The 17,767-nt window shown below is 42.6% G+C and overlaps 1 long non-coding RNA gene across 1 annotated transcript; it reads right to left on the bottom strand.

Moving 5' to 3' along the window:
* Positions 1 to 4,822: 4,822 nt before the first annotated feature.
* Positions 4,823 to 17,060, bottom strand: LOC136841246 (uncharacterized). The gene is made up of 2 exons (XR_010853850.1): positions 16,534 to 17,060; positions 4,823 to 5,040 (listed from the first exon to the last, which is right to left on the bottom strand). It is a non-coding gene; the product is annotated as an uncharacterized lncRNA (long non-coding RNA).
* Between the last annotated feature and the right edge of the window lie 707 nt (positions 17,061 to 17,767).

The raw sequence follows: 17,767 nt of genomic DNA, 5'->3' as shown, positions 1-17,767 counted from the left end.
GTATTCTGATACTCGATATTTGCAGATCATTAAAGTTTACAGGTACTTTGTCATAACATACTTTGTTATGTACATATATAGCAGTACCTAAATTTCCTTCTTCCTCTCTAGATGAAGATGCTAAGGTATATTTACCTATTGTTGATATTGTTTTGTTGACATGTTGTAAACATAATATCATAGGTTCGTATTCTTTTAGTAATCGTTGTATTTCTCCTAGGTGTAATCTGGTCTGTAGACCATTTACGTTCCATTGTATTATATAGCTATTAAAAATATTTTATTATAACGGTCTAGTTTTACTCTCTTTTTTTGTATTATCAATTTGGATTTTTTCTAATAATTTTCTTACGACATTCATTTGTTTTTCTTTATAATATATTAAGTGCTCAACGCACATGCAACCTTTTTCATGGGTACTCAAATCTGTGGTTTCTTTTCTTCTATATTTCATAAAGTTTCTTATAACGTTTGTTAAGCCATCTTTTGTTATGTTTTGTTATCGTTGCACAATGCAATGAAACAATCATTACATCCACAAGAGTTGTCATGTATATTTCTTTCTTTATTTGTTCTTGTTGTGTCAATTATTGGTGATGGAGTAATCTCTTCTCCTTTGACATATTCATTGTTGTCTAAGGTATGGTTGTCTCCACTTCTTCGGTATTTTGGATATCTGTATCCATTGGTTTTACTATTATTTTAGGAGATAATGGAATATTCTTAACTAGTTTTGTTTTTGTTCTTTCTTCATATCTCTTGTTTTTGTTTTGACTGACGTTTCTCTAACAATTGTTGGTTTCTTTGTTTTGGGTGGTGTTCTTTCCAATGGCCTTTTTTATCTTTAATTTCTAGTCTATCAGGTCCTTCCTCTGTTATTTCTGTAGTAGCATCCTCCTGTGTTGTTTCTATTTGCATTAATATTTCAAATGAATTGGATAAAATGTTATCCATATCATTTGTCCCTGTTTCTTTATTCTTTACCATTTTAGTTTTTATTTCCAAGGCATTAATTTCTTCCTGAGAATTACTTTTCTGTGCTCCGTTAGTTCTATTTGTATGCATTTTTGTTTCATTGTTGGTTTTGTTGTTAAAGAATATGTACGTTTCTTAGAAGGATCTTGAATTCCTCTTACTTTCAATTCTAATTTAGCTTCTTTTACAGACATTCCAGTTCTTTCTTGCAATATTTTCAACTCTGTATTATATATATAGTACATACATTCTTTGGATCTTGCATGATGGTTTTGCCCACAGTTTATGCACTTTGGTTCCCCACACTTCCATTGTGTGGCATGTTCTTCAGATCCACAATATGCGCATACAGGTTCATTTCGACAATACTTTTTTGCATGTCCATATTTGCTGCAATTCTGACATTGTAGCGGCTTTGGGACGTATGGTCTTACTTCTCTGGTTTGGCCTAAAATTTTTATTTTCTGAGGTAGGTCTTGGCCTTCAAATTTTATTTTTGCGATTTTTAAGACTTGTTTATTCTTTTCTTTACTTGGTAGATCATATAGTTCGCAATCCTGTACTTTGGGGTATCTCTTTTTAAGTGAGTCCAACAGTATTTGCTTTTCAACTGGCTCGTTATTATTCTCAGGAAGTACAATAGTACCCTGAATACTGTTCATAGTATCATGTTTTTTTATTTTTATATTTATGTTATCTATATTTTTATTGATAAATAATTTTCAGATTGACTTTTTGTCGTGGCCTCTATAAGCCAAGTCTTTTCTTTTATTTGTCTAAACGACATTTCAGTCGTAGAGTGTCTGCTTAATAAATAATTTTCCAACTTGAGTGCCGATATTTTCTGGTCAGTTTCTAGGGTTAGAAACCTTGACCAACTGTCACTCCCAAAGAGGAGTCAAAGTGAGTCAAGGTTGGGTCAAGACGGTATTTACTTTTTACTGGTTTCCTTTGTACTGGAGCATATGGTTCCAGTGTTATTGCATTCTGAATTTTTGACTTTTGTAAGAAGGGTTGTCAGATGAGGTTCCAATGGTTGTCAACCGTGCCGATTCGCTACCATCAAAGGGTCAGGGTACTCAAATCCTTTAACTTACTTGTCATAAAGATTGAGGAGGAGGAAAAAAAAAAAAAAAAAAAAAAAAAAAAAAAGGGTAAGCCTGAAAACCTTAAAAAAATATCATCAGCCTTTCATGGGTTCATTCCCCACTAATGGCACAAGTGAGAACCGACTCCCAAATGTCGCATCCCTACCCTACCCCAAAGGGGATGGCACAACATGATTAGAGTGGCTCAAGTGTAAGCCAACCCCTTGATAGGACTGAGAGCATTACTAGAATACAATCATCCCCACCCTAATCACATTATGGGCAAACCGGACAGAATGCCGAGAGTCCTATTCCCAGAACTAGACCCCCTGGAATCCGTGGTCCAGTCCGTAGAATAGTTCCGCCTGAAAACTCAGGTCCGAACATTATCGGACAGTTGATGGTCCTGCCACGGTTCTCACTATTTAGCTTCGGATATAAACCCAATCCCAGCTATGATACCTTTTCCTATTTACCAGGTCCAAGAAATTTGTACGAAAGTGAAAATATCCACGCCATTTAAATCGAAAGGTTTGTAGGTGATCCGTCAGGGCCCGGGCTCTTATTCTTCGTAAGAACGAAGAAGAAAAGCCAGGGCCCCTTACCCCCTCACCACGTGAAGGAACCTACTTCGAGGGGCCACTGGGATAATAAAGAGCTTAACGACAGTTAGGCAAAGAGATCCGAAAACACGTTTGCAATGCATGACAGCTGAAAGCAAACTGGAATGTTTACATCCAGGAAGGTGGGTATTTCCGCCTACCTGATGGTAGTTACTGCCTAACCACCTTGCTCAAGAGTTCAACGGCAGTGTCCAGCTTCGCCGTAAGTAATTCCTAACGTAAAGGACCGATGGTTTGTATATCGTGTCAGAACAAAGTTAGTTTAATACTTTGGGAGTAAGATTAGGGTCATATTTATTGTTTAAACTCTAGAAATAATGATTTATTAGCATTTTTAGAGACCGTGCCAAACTTACATGAAAATTCGCCTTACACAAGGGGGTCCGGAACCTAACCTCGCGTAAGTTGAGGGTATGAAGTTGAATGAATGTATATATGAATATGTATGTAATGTATGTATGTATGTATGTATGTATGTGTATGTATATATATATATATATATATATATATATATATATATATATATATATATATATATATATATATATATATATATATATATATATATATATATATATATATATATATATATATATATATACATATATATATACATATATATATATATATATATATATATATATATATATATATATATATAGTACTCCAAAAGCCTTGAAAAATGAAAAGAAATATAAATAACTACTGTGTGTATCACATAACTCATAGAAATCACAGACAGCATAATGCATAAGAAGAAAATGTTAAAATTTTAACTCTAGTACATCATATCAAAACCCTTTGTAATACCAATATTCACAGGATACAAAAAGGAAGAGCAATTACCATGAATCAACTAAATAGGAACAATTCACAGCTATCTCTCTCCATACTTATATCAGGATGCACTACAGGTCATCTTTTTCCACTAAAAGTTACCCAAGGAGAACCACACAGGAAAAACTTAACTTTCACATACTAGAAAAACCTTTAGAATCTACTTTTCACAAAGAAAGAGATTTACTATAAATGTTGTCTGGTTATTCTTTTACCCCTGTTCAAAGATGGATACTGCGCAGCAACTATCATAACGAAATTTAGGAAATTCTTGCAAAGCAAACTACAGTTAATTAACAGTTGTATGAAACCCATCCCAAATAATTACCTTTATCTGTAAGTGCATAAAGCTGCAATATTTACATTGAAAATGTAATGATAAAATATAACCCATGAATGCTATGCTACTCTTTAAATGCAAAAATCCCTACAGCAAAGTAGTCACAATGGCGCAATCTAAATCTCTACTAACCCTTTTACAAATAGCATAATATAAAGCAAAAAAATTAACTGTCAGTGTGAAAACTTGACGATCTGCACAGGATCCTGAGAGGTAGAGGACAGGAAAATTGTTCTAAGAAGCAGTAAAAAATACAAATTCCAATTTAAATTTTACCTACCATAGGTCACTTAATTCTGTGACAAAAAAAAAAAAACTCAGATTCTCAGTTGTTCCTGAGAAAAATAAACTTGTATTTCTAACTCCATGTCCAATAGGTCTACAAGTTTTCCATAATTAACAACATTTCTTCTCAACCAGCCATACATTATTCAAGCAAGTTTAGAATAACACATTGCGGTTCTTAAGTGTGTTTGTACTTCCTCAAACTGTATATCAAATTTGTTCAACAAGGAAATGAAAGTAGTAACAGAAACCAATATATATCTCTTCACTTTCCTCTTAACAAACATTATGTACTAATTGTGGAAAAGCCTCGCATTCTTTTCTTTCACATAAAAAGTAGCATTATCCATTTCAAATACAACATACATTCAATACTTTTCTTAGAACAAGTCCAACTCTACCTCAAAACAGCCCTGACTCTGAATCAAGAGTTCACAAAACTACACCAAAACCTTCCTAATTCAAAATAAATCTACAGTTTCATTACAACTTCCCACTACTAAAATAAATCTACAACTTCATGAAAACTTCTGACTACAAATCTCAAATAACAGGCATGTGCTTTACCTCTTTCACGGAGTAAGCTTTATCAGTGGCTCCTACTTCAGCAAAAACAGCTCTCAGGTCTGGAGCTATGAGGAATTTGGGACAACTTGTGGATGTGGCACCCACAGATGCCCTTGCCACAGCAGTGTCGTTTTCTCCAGCGGACCCTGTCATCGATGGACAGTTTGTTCGACGAGCCTCCCCCGCAACATCTGTCGGTCTGGAAGGAGGGAGGCCTGTAGAGATGGTTCCTTCACAGCTCTGGGGAGAGGGCACAGCCAGTGGGCGTGTCACCGCACTCAATTCTGGAGGCATGATGCCAGCCTTCTCTCCACTCCTCTCCATCCTGAAATACAGTACTTCCTCAAATCACAGCCAAGTCTGGTGTAGCAAGTATACCACCTTTTGACGGCTACTATTAAAAACGTACAAATGTCACAAGGGCATAAATCAGCCATGGTCTTTACGTAACTGATGTTACTGTGATATGATGCTCAAGTAAGATGTGATTATCCAGCCTTAAGAGTAAAATAGACAGAAACTCAAATCTACTTGAAGGAGATGCATACAAGAGAAAGCATATACTGTGGTAACACACACAAACACAAACACAAACACAGAGTAACCCAAGAACTAAACTAAAAGCAATGAAACAAACAGCACTTAGCCTACAAGAGGCTCTTGTTCCTTTGAATCAGTTTCTCTCTCTCTCTCTCTCTCTCACCTAAGCAATGTTTGTCTCTCTGCGTAAGTATTAGTTTACTTCATATACGTATATACACAAAATAGAAAAAAAAAATGTACAAAACTACAGCTCAACAAAGAACTGGATACAAGTATATCCACCAGTAATGAACATTTGCCAATACTGAACAGCCATTTTTTTATAACTTGACAGGCTAGGAATGATGGGTAGGGATTACTTGTACAGATATAAACATGTAAAAAGGTCTTCATGTCACAATGTTCAAGATGTTCATGCGTTCAAAATAATTTTGAATAACGTCAGGCTTAGCGGTTGCTTTAATGGGACAATCGTTTGCCGACTGTTCCCTTGGTGAGTTGTTGCCTCCTTTATTTGTGTTGTTTCTTTGTGAGGGGGAGTTGACGTTTGTCTCGGTGACTTTGACAGCGTCAGTCAGGTCCAGGGCAGCAGCAAGTCAGGTTTCGGAAAGCAGATCGGCAGGTTCTCGACAATGGTCTGTCGAGAACTCAGCAGCAGCAGTTTTCCGAGGATCACCTCAAGGGTGATGGCAGCAGCCGCAATTTTCTGAGGATGTTTCGATGGCTCAACCGTTGTTGGTCGTCTGTGTGAGGATTTGTTCCTTTGGCAGCAAATGGCTGTCTCGACAACTCTTAGGAGTTTGTCTGTTTGTGACTGTTTGTCTTGTGTGTTCATTTTACTATTACTGTATTATGTATGATGCTGCCTGGTTTTGCATTTGTTGTAAGCTTTATTTTAGAGTTTTTTCATTCATTTACAATGCTGTGTTTTTGTATGTATTATAACTGCCTGGTTTTGTATTTACTTGTATTTACTAATTATGTGTTTAATATGCTTGTATTTTACTAATTATATATTTATGCTATGGTTTTATTTATGATGTTTTTTTGTTATGGTTATGCTGCTTATGAATTGTTTATTGAGTTTAAGCTATTTAATTGGGTTTTTACTGTTGCTACTTTGTTATTGTTAATTCATTATGTATATTATTGATTTGTTTGTAAGTGGACCTGACTCACTTGTACATTTGTATATAATAAATTAATCTTAAGGTTATTTTTTCATTTTGCTCTGCTCCTTCTTTGCTTGTCATCTTTCGTCAGTCATCCCAGCCCAATTGCTTGTTTTAGTTTTGAACCTGCTCGTCTCTGAAAGACGAGACCATAATAAATAAACGTAATTAAATGAACTTTGCTGATTTTCCAAAAAAGTCTCCTGTATAACTTGGACACATTCTTTAGGATGGCAAATACAGTACCAGTGGGTAAAGATGCTACATATCACTCAACCATTAGTAGCATTGTATAAACTGAAAGATCCAATCAACACCAGTAAGTTTTCAATCATTTGCATGAAATTCCAAAATGCCTTCAAAGAAACTATCAAAGGCATCTGCTAATGCTTAGCTTATGATATAAATTATGCAATACTTTATAATGTCTTTAATGATTATTACTAGAGAAAAGGTGGATAGATTTTTTTATTAATTACATCAAGATCAAAAGCTTTTTTATATTTAACAAGGCTAAAACCATAAGCTACACATGACATACTTGTCAAATGTCACACAAAGCAAAGGATCCATTGGCAATTCCAGTGTTCTAGGAGATCTCTGATCATTCTGAGAATTCCTGTGTAAAAATCACAATTTTTGAAAGTAAATTGCATTTTCCCTAACTATACAAACCTGAGGTCCTTTACATTAGGAAGACTCACTGGTTGGAGGGAGGAATCTGAGTGAGTCTCTATGAACTGACTGGAGTTCACCATACCTTGTATTCCCTTCCTGGTCGATAGAGCGAGGAAGGGAAAACTGCCCCTGACAAAATGATCAGGTTGTAAGAAACATGAGATCAATTGTCAGACTTCTTGGTCCCTTTGCATGAAAAGAGGAAGCATCAGGTCATGCAAAGTAGGCTAGGAAGAACTTGGAGTCAGTGACATTAAGGCAATCACAAGCATTGGGTCTGTCTTATGTCATGGTCTCCTTCCCCACCTTGCAAGGGGAAGGAGAGGGGTTGCTTCTATAATCCTGAACGGAAATAGAACGGAAGCTCTAGTTGAGTGCCGACCTGCATCGACCGCCAGATCCAGCATGTAATGGCACGTCCGCTCTCTGCCCGTGGGAAGAGGGCCGAGATGTGGAGAAGGAAGAGAGGCCAGTCACTCCACATTCATTCTCCCAATCACAACCGTACATCTTAGGCGAGATGCAACCTGTCCTGTTAGAGGAGCCAGGTAAGCTACACAACTTGTTGAGCAGCCACCACAGGACCCAAGGAGAAAGTGTCCAAGGACTTATGTGCAACATCACAAAGGTAGAAGGAAGTAAAAGTGGTCTGCTGGGACCACACGCCTGCCTTCAAAACCTGTCGAACCGACAGGTTCTTCTGGAAGGTGAGGGATGGACCACTGCTGCGGACTTTGTGAGCTCTCGGACGAAGCGTACTGGTGTCATCTTCTCCAGCAGCAGAATACACTCTCCTTATTGTCTCATGAAGCCAGAAAGAGATCGTGTTCTTGGACGCTTCTTTCTTGGTCGAGCCAGTACTAATGAAGAATCGTCGACACTCAAGCCGGAGACGGCGAGTCCTCTTCAGATAGCACCGCAGCACTCTAACAGGACACAGTAGCATCTCGTCTGGTTCATTACCAACAAAGTCCTCTAGGGAGGTGATCGTGAAAGACTCGAACCAAGTGTCAGGGACTGATGGATTCTAAGTCTTTTGCCACGAAATCCGTGATGAAATCGAGCGTAACTGATCCCCATCCCCTCACGTGTTTAACATCAAAGGAAAGCCCGTGAAGTTCGCCAACTCTCGTAAAGGCTCGTACGGTGCACGAGTCAGGCTCCTTAGAACGAGAGTCACACCCCATGCAGGGGTCCTGAGATCCCTGGGTGGGCAAGACCTTTCGAAGCTTCTCACCAGTAGGAAAATCTCGAAAGAAGAGATGACATCTACTCCTTTCAGCTGCAAGACTAGGCCAAGTGCGGCCCGGTAGCCTTTTACAGCTGAAATGGACAGATGCTTCTCTCGGTGAAGGAAGACGAGGAAGTCTACGACCTGCTGAACAGTAGCTCCGACCGGAGAGATACCCCGTCCACAACACCAACCACAGAAGACGGACCACTTTTCCTGGTATACCGCTGCGGAGGATCGTCTTAGGTACCCGGCCACCTCCGTTGCTGCACGATGCAAAAAGCCTCTTGTTCGCAGGAGATGGTGGATAACCACCAGCCGTGAAGACACAGGGACTGCACTGCCTGGTGATACCGCTCTACGTGGGGTTGACACAGCAGGTTGGGCCAGGGGGGAATCTCTCTCGGCGCCTCGGAAAGGAGGGCTAGCAGGTCAGGATACCCACCAGAATCACTCTTGAGATTAGGAGTGATCATCGCCTGGTTGATCACTCTGCGAATCAGACAGAATGGAGGAAAGGCGTAGACATCGAGGTTGTCCCACAAGTGCTGGAACGCATCCTCTGCAGCGGGTCATGGGTCTGGCATGACAGAACAGAAGACCTGGAGTTTTCTGTTGTGCCAGGTGGCGAACAGATCGATGACTGGACGCCCCCACAGGTTCAACCTTTCCGTGACTTCCAAGTGAAGGGACCATTCGATTCTGATCACCTGATTCTGGTGGCTGAGCTTGTCTGCCAAGACATTCCTCTTGCCTGGAATGTACCTGGCTGACAGCTCTACCGAGTGAGCCACGGCCCAAACGTGCACCTGCAACGTCAACTGGTGGAGCGGGAGGGATACTAGAACCCCGCTTGTCGCCCCTACCATGGCATTGTTGCTCATCACCACCACGGAGTGTCCCATCACTCGATCCCGGAACTTTTGGAGAGCCAGGAAGGCTGCCTTGAGTTCCAGGATGTTGATATGAAGGTGCTTGTCATCTCGGTGCCACACTTCCGAAGTCAGCAACCCCTCCAGGTGTGCGCCCCATCCCTCGGTCGATGCGTCTGAGAACAGCAGCCGGTCCGAAGGGGGAGTATGTAGGGATACTCCTATCAAGAGGTTCCTGCTGTCCATCCGCTGGTGAAGGTCTTCTCTCACCTCCTCGAAGAGAGGGATAAGAAAGGACTGGGGGTCTCAGGACTGGGACCAATACTTCATTAGTCTCCATTGTAGAGACCGCAGGTGAAGACGCCCATGAGGTACCAGCTCCTCCAGCGGTGACAGGTGACCGATGATGACTTGCCATTGCCGAGCTGGCTGTTCCTGTCGAGACAGGAACAGTTGTGCTGCCTTCCTGAACCTGCTGATACTAGAGTCCAAGGGAAAAACTTTTGCTGCTACCATGTCAATCAGCATGCCCAGGTACTTCATCCTCTGCTTGGGGGTGAGATCTGACTTTTCGAGGTTCATCATGATCCCAAGATCACGGCAAAGCTCGAGGAGCCGATCCCTGTCCTGCAGCAACTGCGAGCGGGAGCTCGCCAAGACTAGCCAGTCGTTGAGATGCCTCAGTAGACGTATCCTGTGCGAATGGGCCCATGCTGACACTAGAGAGAAGACTCTCGTGAACACCTGGGAAGACCGTCTCCCCAGGGATAAAGTGGAGGTACTTGCGAGAGGACGGAAGAATGGGTATTTGGATATACGCATCCTTCAAGTCCACAACAAGCATGAAGTCATTCTCCCTGATGGAGGTGAGCATGGATCGTGCCGTCTCCATCGTGAACCAAGTCTGGCGAACGAATCGGTTCAGGGGAGAGAGGTCTATGACCGGTCTCCAATCCCCTGTGGCTTTCTCTACGAGAAAGACACGACTTCCACGGCACCCTTGCTCAGCATGGCTTGCACTTCTTGCTCTAGTGCAGAGTCCTTTGGTGATCCTTGGACGCAGGTGCGGAGACGGACCGGAGTGTTGGTGAGGGGTGGCTAAGACTCAAAGGGTAGTAGATATCCCTCCCAAGGGACATCCGCCATGTTGCTCAATGGCACGACAGTCACCCCCCACCTTCGGCAGCAGGCGGGGGAACGCTGACCCTAGCATTTCCCCTTCTTCTTCTTCCCCTTGCCCTCTTTACCAGACTGGAAAGCAGGCTGAAAGGGGTGGGAAGACCCACCCTTTCCAGAGGAAGAAGAAGGCTGGGTGTTCCCACGGGATCCCTTCAAAGACTGGGACTTCTTAGGGGCCAAGGAAGCGCTAGCCTGACCCGAGGGCCTGGCCGCAGTGGAACACCAAGACCCGGAGGTCTTGGCCACTGCCTGATGAACAAGGCAGTCACTGTCATCGGCCCGATGCTTGTCCGCCGCAGCGTCCACCAGCTCTCTGGGGAAGAGAGAGGTAGACCCCAGCAACAGTCCATTCCGCAGGGTCACGGCCGACTTGGGTCCCACGGACCTGGTGAAGCGAGAAAGAACGGCGTTTCTCCAATTCACGACCAGGTTGGCCCACAGGTTTGCTGCCTGGTGGGCGAGATAGGAGATGGCTCTACCTCCAGACTGGTATAGTCTCCCGAAAGTGGAGTCTTCCCCAGGTATGATAGTGCCTGAGGATGCAGCCACTTTGGATACTGTGAATGACCACAGACCCAACCAAGTGACTGCCTGGAAAGCTGCCATGGCGGTGGCTTCCAGGGTTGCGGCCTCTTGCTGAGAGAGGGAAATGCTCCCTGCAGTAAGTTGCTGCAACGAGACACCAGGGCCCAGACGAACCAGGTCCAGGTCAACCTGCTTTGGTGGCAATGACCTCTCTGATGGTGTATAGAAACACTTCTGACAAGGCAGAGGAGGGGGAAACAGCTTGTCAGAGTAGTTCGATTGTAGTGAATTGTCCTGCCCAGACACAAGGACCATTCACTTGATCAAGGACCCCCTTGGCAAGCGTGGACCACGGCAGCCCCACCGAAGCCTTGGGTTCCTTCTTGGGTCCCCAAAAGGATTCGAGGCGCGAAGGACAATCTACAGAAGAGGCCGTGGTCCCTTCCTCGAGGTCATTGTGTTGATGAATCAATGCAATTGCCTCAGCAAAAGTCCTCTGTATCTCTGGGGTGTCCGCATCCTGGGGAAGAGGACCCTCGAGTCCTTCCAGGGTGCAGTCCTCCTGATCTACTCTCCCTGCACCACTCGGGCTTATGACCTGGCCGAAATGAGGACCGAGCCAGGCACGTACACCCTCGAGGTAGAACTCTGGGGAGACAACTCGCCGGAGTTCTTCCTGTCTGACTCGTGCACCCTGGGAGGAGCCCAGGAGGTAGAGGGGACAGGCGAGGAGGATCGGGCATTCCCACTGGTCTTGCTGGCAGAACCAAAAGGAGCAGTGGGCTGGGAGTGGTCACCAACCTGCGGTGGTGACGGCAAACCGGGTTGAGGAGAACACTTCCGCCTCGGCAAAGCATTCTCCCGAGGAGAGCGGAGCGGCTCAGGCAAGTTGAGCCGCGCACTCGGCTCCCCCAAGCTAAGCTGGCCAAGCGAATGTGACCTGGGACTGGGGGGTGTCAAGTGCGCAGCTGGCTGGAGAGAACTTACGCTATCCTCTAGATGCGCCCCAGTCTTCTTTGAGGCTGAAACCTCTCGGGAAGACTGAGCAGGGCCCCTCTTCTCTGCCTCACCAGGTGTCTGGACCTGAGGGACTGGCGCGCCTTCCCAGGAACCTGGCCTGGCACTCGAGGAAGTGCCAGCAGGAAGAGTTGGAGCACATGCATGCCCGGACTCTTTCTCCCATCTTGTGCCTGAGTCGGTACGGAGAGAGGTTTCTCCGGTACCAGACCGGGGTACTTGGGTCTCCTTAGAGACCCAGGTACTCTGTGCGGCTCGTGAACGAGTGTCCGACACAGACACGCTGGCCTGGCCTTAGAAGCAGGCTTCTTTGGTGCAGCGGGGGGGAGTGCAAACCATGGTCTGCACACCCTCGGCTCCCGATATGACTGACCCGGGGATCAATGCATCGGTTCCCTGGCCTGTGGACCGGGAAGAGCCAAAGAGAGTACACTGCCTTCCCTGTGGAAGGAGGTAGTCCCTTAGAAGTCTCGGAGCAAGACTTCTTGGGGGCTGGGGGAGAGGCAGGCTTCTTCTTCTTCGGCTGGCAAGCCTCAGAAGAAGAAGAGGAAGAAGAGGTAGCAGACGAAGGACGGCGAAGACAAAGACGATGACGACACCTTCCTAGACCTCTTCGTCATCTTCAGGATGGTGGTCAGATACCCCATCCACGAGGGAGCAGCAGAAGACACAGGTGCAGCCAGGGGGGTCAGGGAAGCCGGTGCAACCCGGGTAGCGAAGACGGTGCTCGGGCCAGCAGCTACTGGGGCAGGTGGAGCAGCGTGGGAGCCAGGAAAACCAGCAGACGGTGCGTGGGTTGAAGGCAAGGGTGGCATGAGTGGAAGCCACGCCGGGCCAAGAGTCAGGGTAGCCAGGAGCCAGAGCCGGGGTTGGGAACGAGCATGGGTCAGCAACAGGAGCAGGCATGGAGAGGCAGGGATATGGCAGGAAACCAGGATGAAGTCACCATCCTGTGAGGCCACCATCACAGGCAGGGATAATGGGCCAGGAAACCAGGAGGCAGTGGCGTGGCATGAGTGTGGCAGATGGGATACCAGGCTGGAACACCTGGGTGCAGCCAGGCAGTGGTGAGGTCAGATACCTGGCTACTGAGAGATGCTTCCACCACCAAGCCTGAGGAAAGTCTGGTCGAAAATGGAAGCCTCTACTCACTCCGGGGGAAAAAATTCACCCCCAGAGCGAGGAGAGGGCCCAGAGAGGATGTGCTGAATGTCTGCTCCCCCGCGGCCTTCCACGCCCGACAAAATGAATGAGGAAGGGGAGGGGGAGTCACCCCCTGAGGGAGAGACAGCAAGAAGGGGAAGCTTGACGGGAGGGAGAAACGATCCCAATGGGTCAGCCACCAAGGGTGTCGTCGGGGGCGTATAACCCTCGGACGACGCCTTGGCGGGCTTCCTACGGTATTGTCTCCTCCCCTCAAACTTCGCCCACTGCTCGGCTGACCAGGAGCAACACTCGGCACAAGGAGTAATGTGTGCACACACGTCCTCTGCAGGTGGGGCAGAGGGCGTGTGGGTCCATATCCACGCTAGAGCGAAAGTGTTACATTTCTTTCCTCGCACCCTGGGACACACACGCTGGGGGAAGGAGGGCTTACAGGGTTTATCCACATTCATGATTAATGAAGACAAGCAAAAAGAAGAAAGATTCCACCAGGAAATACAGCTCAAAGGCAGTCAGGGCGGAGAGCGAGAAAACATGTCTGCAGCGGTTGACGGCCGAAAGCAAACTGGAATGTTTACATCCGGGCAGGTGGTACTCCCGCCTCCCGGACGGTAGTTAACTGCCTAACCAACTTGTTCGAAAGTTCAATGGCCGTTTTTTAAGCTAATGCTGAAAGTAATTGGAACAATAACTAATACAAAAAAGGACATAGCCTACATTATCATTATTTTGTCACTTTAATCATGAATCAACAAAGCCATGGGTAATTCTAAGGAAGAGCTCCACATGGGGATATTGTTTATTAATGAATTATTTTGACTGAACAATACAGAAAAGTGTATATGATACAGCACAGGTGAGATGACTTGAGAGATTTACTGAAATAATGAGAAATTAACATCTTTTTTTATTATTGTATGCAGAAGATCTCCGCTGGATGACACATATAGTTCCAGCCACTCCAGATTAACGTACAAACATAAACAAAAGATGGTAAATTTCTTACATTATTTCAGTAAATTTCTTAAGTTATCTCACCTGTGCACCATTTCCTATATTTTTCAGTAAAAATAAAAGTCATTGAGACCCTTAGACTTACCCATTCATATATCTCAACATGGTGCCTACAAGAGAAAACTGAAAAATATTATATTCAGTAATCAAGCTATATTTATACTACAAAACACTGGTACATGTTGCCATGCCAAACCGATGGAGAATACTTTGTACCATTTGGTTTAAAAGAGTGCAAGATCAAACACCAATGTTTCTCTCATTTATGCCCTACAAACCTTATGGTGCCAAGAATTGTCTTGTGATCATCTGTTCTTGCCTATGCTTTACAAACACAAAATATCAGTTATAGACTTTCAATTAGAAATGACTTTAAATTACATTGTTTCCTCTGTTAATTATAGACTTTAAATTAAAAATGACGCTATATATCACTTACATTGTTTCCTCTGTTAATTATAGACTTTAAATTAAAAATGACGCTATATATCACTTACATTGTTTCCTCTGTTAAAAGTCCATGTACCCATCCTTGGGCTGATAGTCTAAAAATGGAAAAAAACCTAAATTTTGATTAAGATTCAAACTACACCAAGCCAGCAATATCTTCTACATATCTCCTAACCTTTTCCAAAACACCACTTCTTAGCCTTAACTCCACAAGTGGAATACCACTAGACTACAAATACATTTTGAGAAGATAGGCTACACCACAAAATTCAGTAAGGGCTAGCACCTAGGCCTGTGGAACACCACATACCTTTCCTTCAGAATAACCACTGTAACCAATGGGATGATTAGCCTAACCTACCTACAGACACCTTTCCTTCACAATAACCACTGTAACCAATGTGATTATTAACCATTTTGTTGCCAATATAAAATAGGTTACCAAGTAACCTTAAAAGTTGTACATGATTTGAAAATGGAAAAAAATTTTAAATTTTTAAGCGCTCTTTATCAAATTAGGGGGGACTTATAAGGCAAGTCAGTATTAAGCTCTTTTCAAAAAAATGACCAGTTAAATTTCACACCAATGTTTGTCTAATAGGTAAGTTAATAATCGCATTGTTACAGTGGTTATGTGAAGTTGAAATGGTTACAAATTTTATAGGGTAACCAACATTGATTGTGTTATTGTGAATGAATTCATCTGTGTAGGTTAATAATCGCCTTGGTCTACTTCACAAACACTGTTAATAAAAAAAATACCATCAACATTATAGAGGTGTCTTAGGTTACAATTTTTAACCACTGTAACCAATGTGATTATTAACCTAAGTTGCCAATGTCCGTAGGTAGGTTAACAGGTATTACTTAATAAGTTGCCAATACATGATGTGAAATTGTAACCTATATTTTTTAAAAGAGCTCTTTCATCAAATTACGACTTATAAGGACAAAAGACAGTTACCATCCATTGGTTACCCCCATAACTAATAGGCAAAATTATAAACCATTAAACAGTGGTTATTAGGTTACATGGTATTATTTTATAATGGCAACTTTTGAAATCTGACCAGTTAATAATCGCATTGGTTACAGTGGTTATTTGTGTCTGTAGGTGTTTAGTACTGGAGGAAAGGTGTCTGTAGGTAGGTTAATAATCGCATTGGTTACAGTGGTTATTGTGAAGGAAAGGTGTCTGTAGGTAGGTTAATAATCCCATTGGTTACAGTGGTTATTGTGAAGGAAAGGTGTCTGTAGGTAGGTTAATAATCCATTGGTTACAGATACTGGCAAGGTTAATAATCCCATTGGTTAATAATATTCATTAACCCCACCTACAGATACTGGCAACTTATAATACACATTAACCTACCTACAGACACTGGCAACTTATAAAATAATACCTATCAACCTACCTACAGACACTGGCAACTTATAAAATAATACCTATCAACCTACCTACAGACGAACTCCAGAAGTGAACAAGAAAACTCAAATCCTTAAGAAGATATCTCTAAAATGTTCCTCGACTCTACAGAGCCTCATCTGCCCCTCAATCCCAGTCACTCACAATCAGTAGCCCCCCCCCCTGCCAAAAGCCTAACCCAATTGCAGACTAACCTTGCCACAGGCTTGATTCCAAATTCCAAAAACATCTGAAGGAACAATGAACCTATGAATGCCTAGTTTAGTACTTCTGAGAGACTGTTTTCAGGTGTAATAAGGCGATTAAAAGATACATCTCACCACGTGGGTGTCAGGTACCCTGCAACCGGAAAATATACCTACAGGCTACTACAGGAGGGGTTAAACCTTCTCTTGCTAGCTGCCAACGGAGAAAGAAGGACCGAGGTCACCTCCAGGAACCTTAATAAGATACTTCGGGCACACAGCCTCCTCCTCCATCAAAGAATGGCAAAGAATATATAAAAAAAAAGGTCCCTCAGACGTCAAAACTTCATTTTTTTACTTACAGGGAAAGGAAGAAGCCGGCTTGTTCCTAGGAACCCCAAACACTTCTTACGTTGTAGATAATGACGATCAAGAGATCATTGTTGTTTCTTCGATCTTTTCCAGAGAAACCATAGCTTCATAATGTCAGTCACTTCTTAATTGACCCGTTTCCGAGTCTCACCAATAACTCGCTCAATCAACGACGTCCTTCCATCAGCAGAGTCTTGCGTCAACTGAAACCGATCTAGGCTTCACTTAAACTTTCGTTAAAAACTATCGTACTTATACTTTAAATATAATTTAAAATTATCAGTACTGAAAAATAATAATATTCTTATGTGGCTAAATACGAAATTCTTGCTAGTTTCTTCCTGAAAAGGAAGATTTGGGTGAAATCGTAAATCTATAAAAAGAATTTTGGTAAACAAATGCTGGCAATACACATAGAAGGAATCTTGGTCACACTTTCGGTATAAAATGGCATCAAATCTTCGGTTTTATCTTAAATCAAAGTTTTTGTACGATATATTAATAATATTATTCAGTTATGTCGTGTCTGAATTGAAGATTTTGTTCAAGAACATTTTTGTAAGACTTTAAATTTTGTACGGAAATTGCCCCATATGTAAACAATGAACATTCTCTGCGTTCTTATAGTGATTTTGCGAGGCGCAAAACAGATTTTAAATTAACTCTAAACATTATATGGTTAGGCTGTTGTCCCTATCATAGAATCAAATTCTCGTTATCTCTTTATGACAAATTACGTATTAAATGATGTACATTTCATTACAAATAGGAATCATATTGACGTTAGAAGAACAAGAACGCTATGACTTGAAAGGATAGTGAACGTCTCCATTCTTGAAAGAGATCCTTCAGAAGGAATAGGAAAAATTAATCTAAAAATGGGGTTTCACATGTAATAATATGAGACATATAATTTATATAATGACGTAAATTTAATCAATTCAAGTTACTGAAAAGGATTTTCTTTTCCAGAAGGAAATTCTACGAAGAATTCGGCGAAAGAATTCTAGAAAAACGAATCTGTTTTCAATCTGGAAGACTTAATTATTGGAACCCTTCCTGGAGTTAAATGTCAAGTCTGTTGTCTGACGTTTGTACATTTATTTTTATTAGTCTTTATTTATTCGTCGTTCAGCTTCGAAATTAAGGTGAGAAGAGACTTATTAATATGTCGTTAGTTACGTATAGAAAATTTCATGGACTTTGTTGAAAGGAAAATGTAGA

This window comes from Macrobrachium rosenbergii, chromosome 8 (genome assembly GCF_040412425.1).
Source record: "Macrobrachium rosenbergii isolate ZJJX-2024 chromosome 8, ASM4041242v1, whole genome shotgun sequence".
Lineage (NCBI taxonomy): Eukaryota > Metazoa > Arthropoda > Malacostraca > Decapoda > Palaemonidae > Macrobrachium > Macrobrachium rosenbergii.
This window is presented reverse-complemented; position numbering and strand designations above follow the sequence as displayed.